Raw genomic sequence first — 23,336 nt, 5'->3', positions numbered from 1 at the left:
ACAGGGGCCGTCACGTTGTTGCCATGGTTGATTGGGTTGATGGCTTAGGCATCAATAGCCCCAAGGCCATGGATGATGCAACCTATCCTAATAGCCAACTGAAATCATTCACCAAGCCTCCATTTACACAAAATCTAATGATCAAAGAAGCACCAGAACATCTCACATTTGTAGAAGACTTTCAAATGGTAAAATGCTCTAAAACTGCTTCCTTCCTTCCTTCCTATAGTCCCTAATGACATACAGTTGTCCCTTAAGGGCTCCAGGCACTGGTACAAAGTTTTCAAGTTCTGTAAGTCCTCAAGTTCCTATATAAAATGGCATCGTGTCATACAGAGCCTGCACTTGTCCCCCATACACTCAAATTCCTTAGCATATTGAATACCATGTAAGCCTGGTGTAAAGTAGCACTGGTTAGAGAACAGTTACAAGAAAAATAGACATAGTCAGTATAGGTGAAAATTTTAATGGTATCTTTTTGGCATTGCTAGGGACAAAGGTTCGCATGCACTGATATACTGACCATCCCGCATGTAGGATATTTTCAGCCCGCATTTGGTTGTCTCTGAGAGGTGGAATCCGCAGATATAGGTGGCCCACTGTCTTGGTAGCCCCACTTATACACAAGGAACCTTGATCAACACAAGGACCTTTCTGTGATACTCGTGGAAGACAGAGAAATCAAGTCACACCTTGGTTTGTTGAGATGGTGTGGTGGTTTGAAAGAAAATGGCCTCCAAAGGGAGTGATACTAATGGGAGGTGCGGCCTTGTTGGAAAAAGTGTGTCACTGTGGAGACTGGCTTTGAGGTCTCATATGTGTTCAAGTCACACCCCGTCTCTCAGACCACCCCCCGTTACCTGTGAAAGATGAAGAACTCTCAGCTACCTCTCTAGCACCATGCCTGCCTGCACGCTACCATAGCTCACCATGATGATAATGGACTGAACCTTTGAAATTGTAAGCCATCCCAATGAAATATTTCCTTTGCAAGAGTTGCATGGTCATGGTGTCTCTTCACCATGAATAGAGACCCTAAGTAAGAAAGTTGGGGTCTTGCTATGCAGCCCCAGCTGGCCTTGAAGTCCTAACCCTCCTGCCTTAGCCTGTAGGGTACTGGGATTACAGTCATGTGCCACTGTGTCCAGCTTCACACCTTGGTTTTGACCATGCTACTTTCTCCTTTCCTATGTCTTGGGGAAGCCCCAGTCCGGACACCTACTTAGTGTACAATGTGAGCTTCATTATGGGGATACATGTTTCAGCTGGTGACCCATCAACCGGCTAGATGGACTTGATCTAATTCTGAGAAAGAACCATTAGTTCTTTGAGGCTTCTGAAAAGCCCACACTAACCTGGAGGATATTCACACATTTATTTCCTGCATCTTCCTGTTGCCACCTTTCTTTGGGGGGAAGGCAACGCAAGGCTCTCTAAGGGTTATCAGCTTCCAAGCTGAGCCTTGAGAATTTTATCTGTGAATTTCACAACTAAAAGCCAACATTTTCACTCTGGTTCAACTCATTTAGAGGTCGTGTCGCTAAGAAGGGGTTTTTAAGTCCACAAACCAGGTATGAAGATTCCGCTGCAGGCACAAAGCATATGGTACTAGTTTAAAAATGGATGTAGTTTGATATTTTAACAAAATCTGAGACAATTATCACATTTTCAAGATGCTAAAAAAAAAAAAATAAGGTCTGCCAATGTTGAGTTTCTTTAGCTAGACCATGTGACATTCCCAAGCAGCCTGGCCCAGGGGCTTGGAGGACAGCTAGGCTGGTGCTGGAGTCAAACCAGATACTGACACCTCAAGCGTCTCCAAGCTGCTTGATGAAAAGAATTTTTTTTCCCTCCCAAACCACACCTGTATCACCCTTCTTCCTTTTACCTGGTTTTCTCAGAAACTAATTTTAAACTCCTTTTTATGACTCTGTGAGTTCCCTCACATTTTTAATCCCATAATGTCAGGGAAAAGAAAACTAGACCGAAAAACCCACCTGAGTCTAAGTTTTAAAAATACGGGTTTCCGCTTCTCAAATGACAGCGAGGCTGGAGCACCGCAGCCAGGACAGAGGCTGATGACAGAGGACCACTCCCCTCCCCTCCCAGATGCCCACCTCACCAAGAAGTTGCTGGACTTTGTTCAGCGGCCATGTAACTACAAGCAGCTTTGAAAAGGAACCAGGGATGCCACCAAAACCCTTAACGGGGGCATCTCTTGAGTTGATCGCGAGGGCATCAGAGACGGAGCCCTTGGAGATCATCCTGCACCTCCCCCTGCTGGAGAAGGCAAGAAATGCCCTCTAGGTATTTGCGCGCTTCAAACAGGCGCTAGGATGGACTTGTCGGGGCTCGAGGCCTGACATCCGTCAAGTCTGTTCTGTTACCATCAAAGAAGGCTCTCAGTGAATGCAGTGGATCCAGTGCATTGAGCAGTCTATTGAAAGGCTCTCAGTATGGGCTTACGGCCTCTGTCCTTTCCTGCCGTCTCCCGCCCTAGTTGTAGATCACATGATCTGTTAGCATGTAATGTTTCCAGCCGGTTTCTATTATAAGTACTGTAAAAAAAAGAATATGTTTCTCCACGTGTAATGTGGGGAAGGAGACATGCACCGCTCTTTGGATAGATGATATACATCAAGCATTTTCCCATTGTATGTTTATGAATTGATGTTTCGCGCCCATTTAAAATGTAACTTCACTCACTGTGATCAACTTAGAGAACATTCCTCCTGCCCCAGGGAAATTCCCTTATGCTAGTTTGCAGTCACCTGATTTAGTTCCTAACAGGGCTTTCAAGTAGTTTTCAAAAGAAGAGGGATTGCTATAGCCTTAGTAATTCTAACAGCGGGCCTGGTGATCCTAGCCACTCCCTACCCATCCTGGACATTCATTCCTGTGCTTGGGATACATGGAAGTGAACTGCTAAAAGTCCATCTTCTCTGAAGTCATACCAGGCCTGCGTCCTGTCCTGGTATTCATGATCCAGAGCTAGTAAGTCTTGTGGGGCAGGGAACAAGGCAATGTTAAATTATTTTCTCATTTGAAGTCACCAAAATAACCAGCTGCCAAGGAATCTATTTAATACAGGAGACCTGGGGACAAGGTAGGTACCAGGTTCTTGGCTCTGCTTCTCAACATGTAACCTAGAACAAACTCCTAACTCTTGAGCCTCAGTTTCTCCTTTTGTAAAATGGGATTGGAGTACCTATCTACCATATCCTTTGTGCAAACCAAGTGTTTGAAAAAGCCCCCTACAAGGCATGAGACACTAGACAAAGGCAGGGAGAGATCTTTATGGGGACAGATCTAAGTCCAGTTCCTTAGTACATGATGTGCCGGATACGGTGGGTCTGCTGGCTGCAGGAGGGGGCGAATCTTAACTAGCTGCTAGCACCTTGGGGATTTGCATTGTGCCTCCTCTTATATTCTGATTTAAAGTAATTTGTTTCATGCTTTGTGGTAGCCCATTATATCATGGGTGATCTATCATGATATAAGGGGTGATCTCATCACCCATGCATGGCACCTGAAGTCTCCGAGTGATGCACAGCCTTGCACAGTACATCAGAACTTCCTCCCTTGGGCCATCCCTGAGTGTCTCTAGGGTGAACCTCTGCAGCTGTCTTCTAACAGAGGAACAGCCCCTTCTGTATCCAGAACTTCACTACTATTAGAGAGAAAGAAAGGAACTTAGATTTAGGTGCTAAGTTTCTAAAAGTCTGGGTAAGATGCTCATTTATTAATGTTTTAAACCAGTATTTCCTGAGCAACGGCTATGGGCAGGCCCAAGGACAGGATGATGAACTCTGTCTTTTTTTAAAAAAATATTTATTTATTTATTTATTTATTATGTATACAATATTCTGTCTGCATGTATGTCTGCAGGCCAGAAGAGGGCACCAGACCTCATTATAGATGGTTGTGAGCCACCATGTGGTTGCTGGGAATTTAACTCAGGACCTTTGGAAGAGCAAGCAATGCTCTTAACCACTGAGCCATCTCTCCAGCCCACGAACTCTGTCTTTAGGGATTTATAATCTTGATGGCTTTTCTCCAGATGTAGTCTGGAGATGAGCTGCATAGAAGCAGGAGGGAAATGGGACATGGGAGCCTGTGTTTTTAATTCTAGCACTCAGAGGCAGAGGTCGATGGTCTCTGTGGGTTTGAGGCCAGCTTGGTCTACGTAATGAGTTCCAGGCTGGGTCCCATAGTGAAAGCCTGCCTTACGAAAGAAAAATAAGGGTCAGAAGAGATGGCTCGGAAGTTAAGAGCTCTGCCTGCTCTTCCAGACGTCCTGAGTTAAATTCCCAGCAACCACCTGGTAGCTCACAACCATCTATAATAAGAGCTGGTCCTCTAATAGCATGCAGGCAGAACATTGTACACATAAAAAAGTGGAAAAATTAAAAAAAGAAAGAAAAATAAATGATAGAGTCTATGGTGATTTGAATGAGAATGTCCTCTATAATCTCAGACATTTGAATACTTGGTCCCCGCTTGGTCACTGTTTGGGAGGTTTAGGTGGTGCAGCCTTTCTGGAAGGAGCACATGCATCACTGGGACAGGCTTTGGGATTAAAAGGCCACCAGCTATTTCCAGTTTGTTCACTCTGCTTTGTGCTTGTTGGAGAGGATGCTCCCGGGTTCCTGTTCCTGCCACCTGCTGCCATGGGCGGGGTCAGCACAACATGAGGAACTGTGTTAAAGGATCGCAACATTAGAAGCATTGAGAAGCACTGCCCTAGAACCTTATGGTTCCATAATGCCTGCCCTCCCTCAGATGATGTAACTGACCTAAGATGAAAGTGGACATGGAGGCCTCGCCATGCCTGAATGAAGAATAAGGCTGTGTTTCACAGTATGAGCCTGCTCCCTTGGCCTATAAACACCATGCACTTAGTTTACAGCAGATTTGTAGAGTACCTGTGCTCTGTAAACAATAAATTAGCTCACTGAAGCGTCCCTACAGCCCCAGACTTTGCTTTCACTCATCCCTACCCCATTGTTCATCCAGAGCGGTACCCAGCCCCACAAGCTTCATTTCCTGCGAATGCCCTGTGCTGGCTACCGTTCAAATCTTCTATACCTTGTTTTTATTCTACATGCTCTACGCTTTAAATCCACAAATCTTCACAATTAACCTGCAATACTCAGGCCTGTGCTTTGGAGCAATGAGATGCCCCAGTTAGCCAATGGGCAGTGGGCAGCAGCACCTAGGCTTGTGTGAACACACTCTATAATGTTGACACACACCACCATCACTCAATGATGGATTTCTCAGAAGAAGCATTCACTGTAAACGATGCCCGACTGCACTCTGGAATCAGCGGGTTAGGAGGAGGATAGGGGTAGGAGGAGGAAGAAGAGAGGCATTCAAGATGATAAATTTAAATGAAGCTGGTAACGACTGGACAGATGCTCCAAATAGCCACATCTGGTTCAATGCTCACATTGTTTTTCACCTTATTTAATGTTTCTCACTTATCCAGAGTGAGAAACTTGCCTGTCCATAATCGAGGGGTAGCTTGGGAAGGGTCTCTGAGAGACCAGGCCCAGTTCTAATATTGTCAGTCTTTTTATCCTTGGGACAGAGGACCTCTAGGGAACAATAGCCTTCAGCCTTTCCAAAACTAGGTCATGCTACACCACAGCTACTCAAGTACCTACCCAAGTCCCTGGTGGGACAGCTTGATGTAGTAGCCACTGTGGAGAGTGGCCACCAACCCTGTTCTGGGCACAGGGACCTGAGAGCTGGTCTAGTGAACTGTTTACTAATGTTGAGTCAAACATGTCTTCAGAAGACACTGTATGGGGAGGGCATCCTCCCTTCAAAGATACCCAGTCAGACCCACAGCAACTCCTGCCTTTAAATTGGCTGGCATCACTACGGGACTCCTCTATACATCTGGGACAGTTTGTTCCTAATTGTTAACTTTGTTAAAATTATTATTTCTTTGCTACAGCAAAAGAATGACTTTGAAAGTCCATTCTAGGACTCTACTATAGGGAAACAAGTGTTGATACACACAGAGACTAGCCATGGGGTATTTGTCCTTCCACAGAGAGAGGCTGTAAACCCACTTAAACCAAGTGACAACAAGGCACTGAGGAACAGAGAAGGGTGGTTTGAATATTGCCCCAGACATTGGTGAGCTTTTGGTCGTTTTCTTCTCTCATCTAGAAATGGGCATCAGGAGAGATTCCCACGTCTACACTGGTGTTGGGTGAAATACTACCGAGCCTGGATATGGTGAACTTGAGCCACAGCTAGCTCCACAAGCACAGCAAATTAGTTCTCAGGCAGAACTGGCAGCAGACACGAACAACAATCCCACACCACCAGTTCACACCGCTGCTTGGCACTTCCTCCATATGTTGCCTCTCAGGCACATCGAACAGTTTCCGGAACTTAGTAAGCGTTTAGTAAATATTTAGCGTGCGGATGAATGATTTTACTTCTCCCCCAATAAAAAACATTTTACTAAGGAAAAGCAGCCTATTAAAAAAAGTAACAAAGTGACGCTTTGTCTATGAGTTTGCACTTTGCATTTCTTAAACGTGATGGATAAGAATGGGAAACGGTGACAAGCAGATGAAGGGAGGGAGACGGAGTGACCCGCTGTGTTAGTCTGCCCTGGACAGCAGCCAAATCCATTGCAAAATCAGGGCCTGGAATCTAATACCACTTCTTATCAAGAAAGCCAACTCACTAATTTAAACCTAGGGCTAGAGTATTTCAATACCAGCTGCTTCGATTCCTAATAATTCCCAACATGTTTTAATTGTTCGGACTCCGACCGACATCAAACACGTGCCTTCTTAGCATGAGGAACACATTTAGTTCAAAAAGAGTCAAGATGGAAACATCTGAAGGCCACAGTCAAGCCACAGGGTACCCCAGCCTCCAGGTTAGCCCACTCCCATGTGGGCGCCTCTGAATCCAGCCAGAAGAGGGTCTTTTGCCATTGTGGGCACTTAGAAAGGTCACCGGAGATGATGTTTAACAATTAGCCCAAATATGCACCTGTTCTGTGTTACCCTCCTCAAAGCAGTATTATCGGAAGGTATGTAGCAATAATGACCTGCCGTTTGCTTGCATTCTAAGATCTTTCCAGAGACAGAGGGGGAATTCCAGGCTGTGACTGCGTTTCCTGTATATTCTCCCAGGCCATCACTTCTAGTGTTCTAGAATGTGGCTCAGTCTTGGGTCTGTAAGCCTCCCTCGGTGCTCCCCCTCCCCCCGACACTTATTCCTTTTTTTATTTTTTTTAACCTTTTATTGATTGATTCTTTGTGGACTTCACATTATGCATCCTGAGTCCATTCATCTCCCTGTCCTTTCGTATCTGTTCTCTGCCCTTGCAACCGCTCACCCCGTAAAATAAAAGAAAATTTAAAAGAAAAAAAAATCTCATCACGAAAGCTGCAGTGTGACAGTGAATCACACAGTAGACCGTACATCTTACTTGAAAATGTTCGTTGCAATGAGTCATCATCGGTCTGACTGGAGGCCTCTGACTTCTGCTACACACTACACTGGTGACACTGGACCCTGACCGGGACTCCTCTTGGATATCCTGTTGTTGCCCTGTGTCATGGAGGTCCTGCAGCTTTGAGTCTGCAGGACCAGCCCCTTCATGTGCTCCAGCAGTTCATAGATGGCGTGGATGTCAGGGTGGGCCAACTCATAGCCCTGGTTCAGGGTCTGGGTGGTAACTGGGCTGATCAGACTGCCAGCTCTCGCTCATCCTCACCACCGGCGTTAGCTCTCCAGCACCGTCTGGGCTAGGCTACCTCGCCCAATGCAGCAAGCAGCAAGGGGTGGGCTGATTCTCCTGCTCTCACACCCACACCACCAGCGCCAGCTCTCCTGCCTGCTGAAGATGACAAGGGGCGAGGAGGGAGGGCATCTTTCCCTTGCTTATATCACAACATGGCAGACAAGGACACAAGGGCCAGTTCTCCTATTCTAATCCCTTAGGACCAGCTCACCTGAACCCCTGATACTTGGTTTTAAGCTTTAACTGCGGTCATCAGTTAATGGGTAGAACAGTATCTTCACCCCAGTAGACACCACACTTTTGTTGCAATCAGTATTACCAAAACAGAGTCCTTCAGCCACCCTCATTCCTCCTCTTGACTCCATATTCACACCTCCATTCAATGTTCTCAGTCTTAAGAACACACACACACACACACACACACACACACACACACACACCCCAATCTATTTTTTTCCACATAAATTGCCAATTCTCATGTTTGCGGTATGTTCATCTCTCAACTGGATTATACCCACTCACTCAGTCCCAGGGGACCCTCTAAGACAGTAGTTCTCAACCTTTGGGTTGCAATCCCCTTCAGGGGTCCCATATCAGATATCTTGCATCGTAGATATTTACATTAGGATCTATAACAACAGTAAAATTACAGTTCTGAAGTAGCAATGAAATAATTTTACTGACGGGGGAGGGTCACCACAGCACGAGGGGCTGTATCAAAGAGTCCCAGCATTAGGAAGGTTGAGAACCAGTGCCATTCACTCTGCATCAACTGCAGTATTGATCATTCCGGGAAGGTAAAGAGGCCGGAGCATTTCCACCTCAGTGGCTCCCCAGTAACCTTGGCACCAAGCCTAGAGAGTTATTAAAAGATGAGGAAATCAATTTATCCAACCATAACCAACACTGGAAAACCCAAATAAAAGCCGAGCAAGGTGGTGTGTGCTATAACCCCAGCACTCCTAAGGCTGAAGTGGAGGATAATCGTTCAAGGCCAACCAGGGCTACACTGTCAAACGATGAACAGTGTTGGGGATGCAGCTTAGTGGCAGAAGACTTGTCGAGTACGGTTGAGGCACTGGGTCCGTCTTCAAAAGACAACCAAGCAATGAGCACAAACAATCCCCTCCAAATAAAACAGGATAGAAATGGCATCTTCTGTGCATTGCAGGGCCAGTGATTGTAACTATGGTTTCATACTCTGTGTGCCCTGTAATGTAAGATGAAATTCTCACTACAGAGCACAGTACAGTCACTGCTGTCTTCCTGGGGCCCAGGCTCATGTCTCCCCTTTTGCAGAATTCTCCAGCTACATGGGAGATCTCAAATACATCTCTTGGCTACCTATTTCCTTGACATACACTCTTCTCTTTCCTTGAAGCCCTTTGCTTGCCATGCGCCACCAAGCTTGAGTCTTCTTCCTTCATGCACATGGAGGGATAGGCCACCTGCCACCGGCCATATGCTCACTGTCCTGTTTTCGGTCTGCTTTCCCACTGCTGGGTTCACGGTATGGGAATCAGGTCTGTCTGTGCCTTCTCACCTCTGGGGACCCAGCACAGATCAGAGGGTTCCATGTGACACAATTTGCTCACTGTGTTGAGCAAACAGCTCAGCCCACTGACACAGAACCCTTTGCCTTCTTGATAGGCCAGATCCCTGGGGATACAGAGAAACAAATACGGCAGCCTTCCTGACTTGATTTCAGAGAGAATGGACTCTTGACCATAAGGAAAGCATCAAATAGTTGCACATCCTAGTGAACTTGGGGAGGTTCTTTTGTATCCCAAATAAAAACCAGGCAAAATTTTTGACACTTACACTTTTACCTTAATTTTCTTCCTAGATAGTCCTTCCCTGGTTTAATCAGAACTTCATTGTTTTAGCTTGAAAAGGTGTTAACCAATGGGCATAAGCCAGACATAGGGGCCCTGCTAAGGTCCTAACCAGGAGAGAAACATATGGTAAACATCAGTTATTTATATCTCATGATAAATCTCTTTTTAAATAAAATAATGCCGGTCAGAAGAAGGGGACAGGGCATCTACATCTTCAGAGTAGGAGTTTGGGACAGAAGGGAGAAGGAAATGGAAGACAATTGTTCCCTTCTTCCTCAGGGCTTTGGGGTCAGTCTCTATGAGTTGCTGTCAGGAGCCTTTGTCAGGGTACCTGGCCTTGTCAGAAGGACAAAAACAATGGAAATGGGAGTCTAACTTTTGGGTAGATTCTCAATACAGGGTGCCTATGGCTGTGAGGGCAGCTGGGAACATCTCCATAATGGCTAGAAGTCAAGGAACATTGCTCTATAAGACAGATGAGATATTCTTTACCTGGTTATGGGTGGAAGCAAGGTCAAGCAACTATCACAAACTGCAGGCCATAGAATAGGTCAGAGTCAGACTGCCCAGGATCAAGGGTGTGAAGGGTTCTGACAAGCCATAAAGTCCTGCAGAATCCTTCTCTGCATTTGCCTCATTGTCTTTTCCCTTTCTGTATGAGGTGAGCTTTTGAGTCCACTGAACACCTCGGCTGAGGTAGAGGCTGTCTTCAGGGCCCCTCACTGTGAGGAAGTAATTACGGGAGTGGACAAGGCACACCTTGTTATTTCCCGCTGGCCTTGGAGCCATCGACTTATCTGATGAGTGAGCCCAGAGCCCCAGGGTTGAATGGTCTCTGTTTCCTGCTGTGCTGGGAGATGGCAGGAAATGAGGGGCAGGCGGGGCCAGCAGGATCATGGAAACTTAATCCCCAACGTCTTTGTTCACGATAACTCGAACTCATACTTTTGGGGAAGCTAATAGGAACCATGCGAGGGAGTTTTTTTTTCATTTCTCTAAACATTTAATGTAAAACATGTACAAAACATTCCTGGGGGCTTTGAAGACAAGGTGGTTTGAGTTTTCAAAGATGGTCTAGGGGTCCAGTTGAGTTTTCTTTTTCCATAAGAAAGTTGGTTCTTCCCACCTTGGGGTGAGGGGTGGGCAAAGATGGGCTCTACTATACCTGATGGAGCTGCATGGCTGGGGCGAGTTGTCCGGACGGAGTTGGATGTCTACGGTGGGTTATGAGGAAGGAGCTGAATGGCTGGGGTGGGTTTAATATATATTGTCCATTCCAGTTTGATATCAACCCTCTCCCTGTTTGGTTCCCAGCCTGCTTGCCTGTTCTTCAGACTTGAAGACTGACAAACCCAATTCTTTCATGGCCCAATCACTGAAAATAAATCAATATTCTTATATCTACATATATTCAGAGATCTAGAAGTCTATATATGATGTGTGGAGAACTATGTATCTATCTGCGTGTGTTTCTTCTTACCCTTGGTGACTGTGGAACGTTCAGCTTTATGTCATTACATTTCTCCAGAAATACAGAACCAATAATCCATATACTGATGGGTGGGGCAACTCTCTGTCACAGGTAGGAAGGAAGAGGGGCTGCTCTGATTGTCCTTGGGCATGTGTTGGTGGGATGAATGTGAGTCTGAAGTGCGCATGTGTTCCCAGCCAGCGACAGCATGCTCCCACCGTGTCCTCCAGTCGCTTGTTCACTAACACACACACCCACACCCACACCCCCACACCCACACCCCCCGCTCAAAGGCTGTCTGCAGTCACTGGGAAGCATGTAAAACCAGGCCAGCATGCTTAGAACAAGCAAAAGCAAACTTACAAAGAAACATCGGAGAAGGCAAGGGAAGGACCCTTGGAGCACTTAGTGTGGGAGGACAGCTGAGAAATGCAGCCCTAAACTCAAAGTAGCAACAGCCCCTTGGGGAGGCTGCCCTGAATGGGCAGACAGAACTCCAGCTCGCTCCTTCTCTCTCTTTTAAATCAACTCATCAAGTCCGATTTCTGCAGCCCATATACTAAAGGGTGTGTGGTCTTTATGGAAGGGTGGTCAATGGTTGGGTGGGCTGGAAAATGGGGAGAGATCTGGCAGAAGGATGAACATGATCCAAACATTCTGCAGACATTTCAAAGAATTAATCAGACAGATTTTGGTGCGGCAGGTAATGGCCATGAGTCATGAGAGATGATATAAAATGAATTGTTTTTCAAGTTCTAATTCTGTCATGGGTTTTCTCGTGTGGCTTTGGTAATGGATAAGAGCATAGTATACTCAATACACAAAGTGTCAGATTTAATGCGAAGCCCCGCAGCTTCTGCTCCGATTCCAATTGTATAGAAGTTCATTACTTTCTAGAGACTATGGGATCTGTTAACTTTTGTATATGGTGTCTTTATATATTTGCAAGTTTTTAAGTACTAAAGTTTCAAACATTTTTAAAGAACTAAAAACAATGAGAAAAGAAGTTCTTAAAAGCCGAAACCCTTCAGTTTGATGGAGGACACTGTCCCATGAAGCACCAAGAGACTCAGGGCACTGAGGATTGGCCCCTGAGGACCGCTTCAGCACTCTAGAGCAGCAATGCCCTTGCTGCCAGCCCATCAGCCTGCCCTATGGAGATGATAGGACAGTAGAGTTTGCAGTCTTTGGCCAGGCCAAGGTGGTTCCAGGGCGCCATCTCAGCGAAGGCACTCTTAGGGAGCTGTGTCTTCTGACCTTGGTCTAGTGTATTCCTGCAGGCCTAAGGGCTGCGTCTTCTCTGGGGTCATTTCAGTATGAAGCTTGGCCGGCAGAGGCAAGACAAAGTCAGTGACTTGTAGAGTCAGAACCCAGAGTCCTGAGGCAGAAGTGGGGATTGTCTTCTACCTCCCACCTCTTCCTTCTGTCCCAAACTCTACTCTCAGAGACTTGGGTCTATACAACGTCTAGTTTAGGATGGAAGGAAGGAACTTCTCCACCCTACATAGAAATGCCCAGACTAGGGAAGAGGGGAAGGGAGAAGAGAATCCAAGACCAAGGTTCATGTAGGAGGACAACCAAGCTGACTTTCTACCTTGGATGCCAAGTTGTCCTCATATTGAGTCTAATCTCTGAAGTCAGCAGAAGGCACCAGAGCGTTATGGAGTTGGCCTTATGGCAGTGGGTGGCCTGAACTATGAAGAAGTGCTCTTTGTCACCAAGGACTTTCAGAAGAAGGTGAACACGCTAAGCCACTGAGTGAAGGATGGCCCCTCGGTCATTAGCTATGTTCTTGTAGGCCAGGCTTGCTCCTAGCCTTGGCAACTGTTACTACATGTGTACATGCTTCAGAGCCATTCCCTATGATCAAGGGATGAAGGGAAGACCCTGTAACTTATAGCAATATGGGGGTACCTCTCCATTCATCAAAAGATTAGAGGAGATGCAGGCAGAAATAAGTGGAGGATCCCCAATACCTGCAAGGATAGTGAAGGACAGTCTCCTGACATAGAGCAGAACTGTGAAGAACAGGGGTCCACACTGGTCACACACTGATCCCATGCTCTTGCTGGTGATAACTTACTTGAGAGAAAGGATTTCATGCCTCGACTTTTATGTTCCTGCCACTAAGGTACAGAGACAGATTTATACCTGAGCGAAGACAGTCAGAGTTTATTAGATTCAAATGCCCTACAGAGAGCTCTCCGATTTCCATATTAATGGAAGCCTTCTGTGGGCAGAAGAATGGAAATAATATCACAGGGGCTATTAGCAATAATAATTGTCACCTAAAGACTTACCTATGAAGCCTACAGAACTCTTAGACAATGGCAGGAGGGACGGCTTGATGATGCTAGATTTGGCAATATTTGCTTAGTTATGGTACTTGCAACAAGAGCCAATGTATCCCAGCGTGCTTGTGCCAAACTTAAAATCTTGTGCCAAAGGAAACTATCTTCAGAGTGGAAAGGTCACCTAAGGAATGTGGCGGCTGCTCAGAGTCCCTGGTATTGATAAGGGGTTCAATATACAGACGAGATGGAGAACTCTTCGCGCATCACTGCTTGTACCCAGCAACCAAAATGTGGATAACTCCAGTTCTAAGGGACTCGCAAACTCGGCAACAGTGGGGACTGCAGGAGCAGGGGCTGGCCTGCCTAAACGGCCTTCTCTGGATGGTGCCACATTCCTTAGGGGAAGTAATACACCTTGCTCATTCCAAGACTTCACAGGAGGTAGTCCTTGATCTCAGTGACATCTGCAACAAGGTTTAGAACTTAGAATAACTTAAGACTCCTTTCAGTGACAGTGCTCAGAATTGCCACTGCACGGTTATGATAAAAAGTAGACCTGTTTTTAGTTAATTATTGCTTTTCAGTTCTCTATGGAAAACACAGTCCCTTGTTCCCTGAGGAATTTCTTCCACCACATCCTCCATAGTGCCAAGTCCAGACGACGTTGATCTGCCTCCATCCAAAGGTACTGGCCATAGCACGGGCTCTGTGCTTGCTTCCTGTCTTCCTTCAGTCATTTATTATTATTATTAATGTATTATTATTATCTCTTATGAAGTCTTGCTGGTTTTGAACTCTGACTTCCAAGTGTTAGGTTTAAAGGTGTGTGCCATCATGCCCAGCCAGGCACTGAGCTTTCTTGATTTGGCCTCCTTTCTTCACTTTGCTCCATCTCAGATCCTCCCCACATTCAAGGCTTAACGAAAAATCTATGCAGTAACATCATTTCTCTTTCTCTTAAACCCAAGTCACTCCTGCTAGCAGATTCTGTCCGTGTTATCTTTGACAAACACTGGGAACCCTGTCTGACTCTTATCTGCTCCACCTTATTGTAACCACCATGGTGCTTTGATTGGACCACCGCGGCAGCCCTCCGCCACCACTCCTGGCCCTCTACTGGCAGCCAGAACCATCTTTTGAAGGTGTAAGGGATACTTCTTGTTGTACATAAAACCACCTTTCATTTTGCTCAACATAAATCCCAACATCTTTACCAAAGCATTTTAAGTATAACAAGTGAGGCAGGAAGGATGGCTCAGAGGTTAGGGGCACTTGTTACTCTTGCAAAGCACTTGAGTTTGGTCCTGATGATCCATGTGGTGGCTCAGAGCCTCTATAATCACAGTCTGGAGAATATGATGCCCTCTTTTGGCCTTCTCTGGTACTGCATGCATATAGTGCACATACATACGGGCATTGTGGTCCCGAATAACCAAAGCTTCCACCACCTCTTATGCTTATCTACTCTTAAAGGTAACTCACCCTCTGCAGCTGAGCTGCTTCCTAACTATTTCTCAAAATTCTGTACTACTCTGGGCCGCAGGCCCTCTGCACCAGCTGTTCCCTCTTCTTGGAATAGTCTTTCCTCAGACACAAGATCCATTCCACCGCTTCCTCATCCCGCTCTCCAGGTACTTTGTAAGAATTGCTTTCCTTGCCAGCCTGCCCTCATCACTAACCTCTCACCACCTCCTCTTAGCTCAGGCCACAAGATGGCATCTCAGACACCCATTTTTATTTGCTGATTTGCTCATTTTCATCAAAGTGGCCAGCAATGTGTCTACATAACTGCTTAGCAATGGGCCTCCAGCGAAGTTTAGACCTGGAAGGGCAGATGGGAATCATGGATGTTTATCACCGTCTGCTCTGACCTCAGAAAACTTTGCTAATGGGTCAGTGTGATCTCTGGCATGACTGAGAGGGTTGGCAAATGTGGAAATATTTCTTTAAATTAGTCCAGAGTAAGCATTTTGTCCCCATGATGAATCCTGACGTTCTCATTTGTGCTTTGCCTGAAGGACCAGGAGACTAAGATGGGTTGAACAACGATTGCTTCAAGTCCTTAACTACCTCCAAATGAGCTTCCCCGTGCCTTCCTCTGAGGGCTTGTGCTGCCTTAATCATCCCCCAAATCTCCAAAAATTCATAGTGTGAAAACTCCCCCCTTTCCTGTCTCCTCAGATCAGCGTTTGCTCTCAGGAGATCTGTAGAACTATGCCCTCCCAGGTTCAACACCAAGGCCCTTCTTGTGGTTCTCACCATCATCTTGTCTTAAATTTTTTGAAGATATCCTTAGTTCTTGTGTCCAAGCTAAACCAATATTCTTTCCCTCTAAACAGGGCCACATCATCCAAGTCTTTCCCGGACATCATCCTTGAGGTTCACTCAGGGATGCTAAGACAACTGTGCAAGCTGAGAGCCGGGGACATTCCGTGTCCACCACATCCTCACCATGATGTCTGAGTGGCAGCGTTCTAACTCTGACCTTGCCCACTTGTCTTTGGCACTTGTGCCCATTTAGGGTTCTGCTATTTATATACTTGTTTATTTAGCCGCTGTTTACTGAGCAGACGCTGTTTTAGAAACATGGGTGAGAGCCAGGAGCAAAACCATCCAAGTCCCCACTATTACTAAACTCATGGGAGGCCAAGTACACAGATACATGAAATACATGTATGATTCGAGGACAAGCATGGCGAGTGCTGACAGAAGGGTCAAGACATTGTGAGTGGGTGTCTATGTGGCAGGATACATGAGTTGTTTGGAAGTGGAGGAGTCTGTGACAGGGGCCAAGCAAAATGTATCAAAGAAACAGAGGCCTATTTGTTGGAGACTGGATGCAAAGCAGGCGCCATGGAAATGGTCTGAAGGCTTAGAGATGACCTTGTAAGCTTTAGAGGACATCAACCATGACCCTTCTGGTTCTTGGGTAAACAGGCACATGTGAAAGTGCTGGGCGGGGCAATCTGTGCAGAGAAAAAAAAAATCACATGGTACAGAAAAGTCACATGTTATATCTAATGGACTCCAATCCTTGTCTGAGTAGGGCCAGTGATGGACACTGAGGGTGGCTTGCAAGAAGACTAGATTGGGTCCCAGTTTTGCTTGTCTTTGGCTGGCTTTCCAGCGTGAAGCTGCTCAAGGCTAAGTCTTCTTAACTTGAAACAAATATAATTGAATATTGCAGACTTCTGAATAGCACGTCACCCAGATCCATCCAACCTCTTGATTAAGAGTTCGTGTTAACTTTCATGGAGTTGCATATGTGTACATGTTCATATGGGTTGTACACGTTGGTACAGGTAACATGTGGTGCGCGTTCATGCAGAAACTGAAAGTAGACTCCGAGTGTCTTCTTCAATTGCTACCACCTTACTTTCTTGAGACAGGGTCTCTCAATGAATCGACTTATCTAGGCTTGCTGGCTAGCAAGCTCCAGGGACTCCTCCTGCCTCTGCCTCTCTGGTGGCTGAATAAGAGATGTGTGTTGCTATGTGCGGGAAACACCTTTTTCCTTAAGTACTAGGGACTTGAACTTGAGACCCCATGCTTGCACAGCAAGCGATTTGCTGACCGAGTCATTTCCACAGCACCCATAAGCCACTGTGTCATGCCATTCTCAGAGGCTACCCTACTCTGTCCTCAGCCTTGTAGGCAAAGTGGAGGACATGCTGGACCCGTGTGCATCACACAGCCTGGTGTGCTGTCAATGCTGCTGGTTGATGCTTATTTGTATTATTGTTGCTCTAACCTCCTCCAAATCCTGAAGCCCGCACACAAGAACTCCTTCACGATCTGCGTTGTCGTTAATTTCCAGGGCAAGCTGTCGGAGAACAGCGTGTACCGCCTCAGCGTCTGTTTTCACTCTGAAGAGACCGAGCTAAGCGGCCTCACTCCCTTGCTTGTGTTCAACCCTGAGCCAATCCATCAAGATGCTCCACTGAGGGAACAAATTAGAACGGTCTTTGTAGGAGGCAGTGTGAGCTCCCCTTCGTGTTGCCTCTAAACTACGCTACTGCGCCGCAAACTGCTGAGAAATCTCCACGCGTCAGGCATTCTTCTTCTAATTGATAAGAAAGTGCTCAAAAATAGAACTGTCATCTGACAAATTCTGGAACTAATTGCCTTACACCGCGCAGGCTGCTAAATGTGACTGACATGCTCCCCTCCACTCGGTGGTTCCCAAGGAAACGAGGTTAATACATTCATGCCTACACTCGCCTTGTCAATCCCAGTTCCCCGCAGCCCGCATAGAGTGTGGGGGGAAAGTGCTGAGACCGTCGTTTCATGCTTTCCCCCTCTGCCTGGAGTGCAAAAGTCTCAACCAGAGATTAAACAAATGTTCAGCCGACCATCAAAAATTAATCAGCATGCAAACATCTCCCACTGTCTGAAGGCTTGCCTGGGTGTTCTGCTGGCGTTGAGACCCAAGGTGCTCAGAGTCAAGGACCACGAAGCTTTAACCCTTCAGTCACAGGGGCAAAAGTTTCCTCTGGGTGTATTTTGAGACTTCAAAATTTGTCCACAGATGTGTGCCATTCTGTTGAAAAAACATGAACTATTTCAGCCCACTGAGATCTGTGGTTTTTAGAATGAGCTCTCGTGTGTGCTTCACGGACTTTGTTTTACATTTACGGGGAGCGGTCACAGCAGCAACATCAACAAAGCTCTTGTCCTGGTTTCACTTCTGCTGTTGAGCTAAAATACCCTGACCAAAAAAACACCTTAGGGGAGGAAGGGTTTATTTTAACTCACAATTCCAGGTTAAAGCCCCTCAGTGTGGGGAAATCAAGGCAGGAATGTGAAGCGGCTAGGTCACATCACAGCCAAGAAGAGAAGAAAATGGATGAGTTCATGTTTACTGCTCAGTTCATCTTCCCCCTTCCTCCTTCCCTCCCTCTTCCCCTCCCTCCCTCCCTCTTTCCTTCCTTCCCTCCCTTCCTTGCATCCCTCCCTTCCTTCCCTTCTCAACTGCTCTTATAAAATCCAGGGCTCAAACTCCATCAAACAGGACCACTCACTTCCAAGCGGGTCAATCAACACAATATCCCCCCCCCCGCGGCAGACCGCCCTGACAGAGGCAGTCCTTGAGTCCTTGCAGAAATTCTCAGATGAGGCTAGGTTGTAGCTGGTGAGAATTGAAACTAACCATCACTCTACTTCTGTGCAATTCAGTCTTCCCCCAAGTTACCATTCCTGGCAACAAAAAGCTGAGGAAATCCCCACAAAGCCCTTGGAGCTCTGATTGAATGTTGTCTGCTCCGCAGCCCATGGGTCCGACTGGTCATTTCCTTTTTAAAATTCCCCCTTGGGGCTTGTATTGCCACCTTGTTTTAAGAATGGCTGGGAATAGGTCTGCCTCAGGATCGAGCTGCACCACTCCTTGGCGTATAACCAAAGGACTCGCCATCCTACTCCACAAGTCCTGTCTAAGCCACGCTCTGCGCTGCCCTGTTCACAAGAGCCAGGAGCTGGAAACGGCCTAAACATCCTTCAGTCCATGAGTGGATAATGAAGATGTGGTGCATATACACCACAGAATACTATTCCGGTGTAAAGAAAAGTGAAGTTATGAACTTACAGGGAAGTGGACGGAAAGAGAAACGACAATAGTGAGTGTGATAGCCAAGACCCACACTCACAAATGACGTGTTCTCTCTCATTGGAGACTCCCAGTTCCAAATCTTCCAGCATGAGTACACAGCCTGGAGTAACTAGAAACCAGGAAAGTGAAATAGGACCATTGTCTGGATAGAAAATGCTGGGGAGCAAACCGATCAAGAAGGGAATGCCAAAGTGGATGGAAGGGAAACCCCCCTGAGGCCTCAACACTACACAGAAAACTATAGGCAAGGAGGACAGCTGGGAGCAGGAGAGGAGGTATTCCCCAGGGAAGAACACACCAACTGGCTTTCTAGTTGTTTCTAGTTTCTAGTGTCAAAAGGTCATTCCCTGAAAACATACATACACATTATATGGAGCAGGTTCTATTGGGGAAAATATATCTATATACATATATATGAATGCAAATGGTGTGGGAGAATTGTCTGTATTCCATCAATCATGTATTTTAATAAAATGCTGATTGGCCAGGCAGGAAGTATAGGTGGGTCAACCAGACAGGAAGTGGAGGCGGGGCAATGAGAATAGGAGAAGGCTAGGGAGGAGGAAACTTCCTCAGCCATTCCTGCGCAGACCACCGAAGAGACAACATGTAAGCTGTCACACTGAGAAAGGTACTGAGCCTGTGTGGCTAACATAGATCAGAATAATGGGTTAAGATAAGTCATAAGAACTAATAAGTAGCCTGACCTAATGGACCAACCAGCTTTATAACTTATAGAGTTCTCTGTGTGATTGATTTTCTCTTTGGAGCATGCCGGTTGTGGGGTACCGGGTGGGACAGAAACCCCAACAAGCCGGCCCTCATGTTACATGCAATAATAACGGAAGAAGAGGCCGTGAATGCGAAACACAGTTGGGAGGCATATATGGAAGGGTTTGCAAGGAGGGAAAGCAAGGCAGAAAAGTAATTATATTTCAATATCAAAAACTAAAAAAAAAAATCTCTAGGCACTGAGAATGTTCAGGGCAAGTTTCGGAGAACACACATAACATGCTGGGAATGTGATGTATCCTGATGCCACAAAGTGTGTGCAGAGATGCTCTGTGCTCCACAGCACCAGCCCCAGGCCTTCCTATTTGGTTGCCTCTTCTTGTTGTGTCCTTTATAATGAAACTCGGATCTGAAGTACAGTTTTCCCTGAATTCTGTGAGTTCTAGAAAATTATAAAAGCTGAAAGGCTTGTGGGAACCACTGAATTTTTGGAGTAGTTTGGAAATGTGGGGGACACTGCCTCCTCCAGTTATAGCTGAATCTGAAGGAACAGTAGTCTTATTAGGAAGCGCAACCCCTAGCAAGTGAGATCTGTCTCGTGGAGACATTACATCCAGGGGGATGTTTTCAATCCTCAGTTGGGGTTGAAGGAGAATAGAGTTCTGCTGTGGTTTTTAACGTGAATATCTCCCATAGATGTATGTGTTTGAACAATTGGTTGCCAGCTGATGGCACTGTTTAGGAAAGTTCTAGAATCTTTAAGAGGTGGAGCCTTGTTGGAGGAAGTGTGTCACATGGGGTGGGGCTTTGAGGCTTTGTAGCCTAGTGCCACTATCTGCTTGCTCTCTGCTTCCTGAGTGTGAAGGCAAAGGGACCCCTCAGCCTCCTCTCCTGCCTGATGCCACGTCTTCCCCTCTGTGACAGACTATATCCCTATAACCAAAATGAACCTTTCTCCCCGAAGCGGTTTTAGCCAGAGTATTTTATTTTATTTTATTTTATCATTTTAGCAATCGGAAAAGAAGACACCAGCTTTCCTTTTATAATGTATGAGACTGAAAAAACGAATAACAAAACTCTCTCTGAGCCTCAGTCTTCTAAGAATGTTGTGAGCAATGCCTTAACCCATTCAGTGTATTAAAAACAAATTAGCTACACAGCATTTGACAAAGCTTTAACCAGCTGAGTGCTAGAAACCCCTACTCAGATGCTTTCCCACGCTGAGAGCCTATGAGTCTACACCTCCCTCTAAAAGAAGACATTCTCTCTGTTCCCTACGACTTCCTTTTTCTTTTAGCACCAATCACCACTTCTACGACTCCCTAATCCCTGAGCGAATGCTTTGTCACAAATCAACCCACAAAATCACTGACCTTTATTTTTATTACTACAGTCCCATTGTTTGGGCTGATCTAGACTGGGTTCAGCTGAATGAGTCTGCTCTGACTTCACCTCTACGGGACTCTTTTCTAGACAGTGTGTTACATCCAAGTAGGACCCATGGGTGTTTTATTATCGTGGGACTGGACTGCTGGGGCATATTTTCATAGCAGTACCAGAAGAACATATTGCAAACCTCCCTCAAATCATAGTCTTCCATATTCCATAGGATGAAGGGAATGACATGGCCAACGTCCAGCAAGAAGAGGTAGAGAAATGTACTCTGCTTGTACTGGAGGAATGGCAGGTCTCCTAGCAATGCATGATGAGAAAGTCTAAAGGCTCAGAATATGAGAAAATAGGAATGGAATACATTCCACTGGGCAGCTATATTTTCATGTGTTTTTATCCAGAGCAGGTTTCCAGCCACTGTCGTATAAACTCCAGGAGGGGGGGGACTTAAGTCATTTCCACAGTTTTGTCCTTGGTGTCTATAGGACAGCCTTCAGTAGGCATCTGCTGACTGACTGAATGAACAAACAAGCCAAGTCGAAGAATGTGGCTGTGTGATGTAGGTGGGCCTTCTGTTATGTGTTATTTTCATTGGTTAATAAAGAGACTGCCTTGGCACTCTGATTGGACAGAAAATTAGGTAGGTGGACTAAATAGAACAGAATGCTGGGAAGAGGGCAATGAGGCAAACACCATGGAGCCAGACACCAGATCAAACATGCTGAATCTTTCCCGGTAAGCCACCACCTTGTGGTTCTACACAGATTATTAAAAATGGGTTAATCAAGATGTGAGAATTAGCCAGTAACTAACTCTCTAGAGATAATGGGCCAGACAGTGTTTAAATGAGTACAATTTGTGTGTTATTATTCCGGGGCTAAGCTAGCCATGGGGGAGCTGGGTGGGACTAAAAGCAGGCCTGCCAGCAGCTCTTCACTACAAATGGCGCCCAAACATGGATAACTAAATCCACAGAAAGCTTGAGAAATCTTGGAAAAGAATAGAGTACAGCATGTTTTCTTGGTAGCAGCAATTTCTCGGGTCTACTCTGCTTGCTAGAGGCAAGCAAGCGCTCTCATCTAAGAGAGGCTTCCTGACTAAACTTTAGCTGCAAAACTTTGCAGCTCCTTTAAGAGGTCCTGTTACAAAACACTTAAATGGTGTTGATGAAAAGCTGAATGCATGCTTTTCAGTTTTCAGCCATAGCAGGAAAAAAGCTGTGCTGTTTTAAAATGCCAGCTTTCTGGGCCGTTCTGCCAGGGCAAATTCTGACTCTTTCAGGCAGGCAGTCCGACTGAGTGTGGTCTGTGAGCAGAATGCTGCAGCGTGCTTGCTGGCAAGGACCTTGAAATGCCATAGAGTTGTGGCAAAAAAAAAATGGCTACAGCCTGTACTTCCACCATGAGGCTGGAAAGCTAAGGAATGGGCTGGATCCAGCTATCAAAGCCACAGCTTTAATCCTACCCATATTGCTTAGTAATTTAAAGGCTCTTATAGTCAGAAAAAAGGAGAGATATACAGTAAAGAGAGATTCAAAGATGAAGAAAACCTCTAAGTGGTTTACTATGTGTTAAAAATATATACAGGCTAAAGGTTAAAGTTCTTAGGGTAAAAAAGGAAGAAAGAAAGTAGTTGGGTGTGGTGGTACACACCTTTAATCCCAAGACTTGGGAGGCAGAGGTAGATTCACCTGTTACTTCAAGGTGTGGTAGCACACACCTTTAATCCTAGCACTGGGGAGGCAGAGACAGGTGGATCTCTGTGAGTTCAAGGACATCCTGGTTTACAGAGTTATTCCAGGACAAATATATACAGAGAACCTGTTTCTAAAAGTAAAAGTAAAAATAAAAGAAATAGAGATTAAAGTAAAGCCACAAAAAGATGGAAAATACACAGAGAATCTTGATACTGTATGCTATTATGCTCTCTTTGAATTGTTTGAATGCTGAGGAAGGAGCAACAGCTGCTAAAAGATATTTGTTTATAAATGCTGCTGAACTAATTCAAGATAGATATTTTGAAAATACCTTGACTTCAAAATTTGGATCTAAGGTTATGATGTTTTGGAAAAGTTCTTCTTTTGTTTTCACAGAGGATGAGACCCTGTGGATTGCTTCTATCCCAATATGGTATGATAGACCCCGTCCTCCTGAAAGGTTGCTATGAATAGCCTCAAGAAATTACTTTGCTCAACTGTCGACTGAGATGAATCTAGCACACA

General features: G+C 45.7%; 1 pseudogene; it reads left to right on the top strand.

Moving 5' to 3' along the window:
• The first annotated feature begins 2,078 nt into the window (after window positions 1-2,078).
• Window positions 2,079-21,419, top strand: LOC146890781 (NHP2-like protein 1 homolog; annotated as a pseudogene).
• Window positions 21,420-23,336: the final 1,917 nt, after the last annotated feature.

Source organism: Myodes glareolus, chromosome 18 (genome assembly GCF_982192425.1).
Source record: "Myodes glareolus chromosome 18, mMyoGla1.1, whole genome shotgun sequence".
Classification (NCBI taxonomy): Eukaryota; Metazoa; Chordata; class Mammalia; order Rodentia; family Cricetidae; genus Myodes; species Myodes glareolus.
The sequence above is the reverse complement of the archived record's forward strand: the minus strand, read 5'-3'. Positions and strand labels throughout refer to the sequence as shown.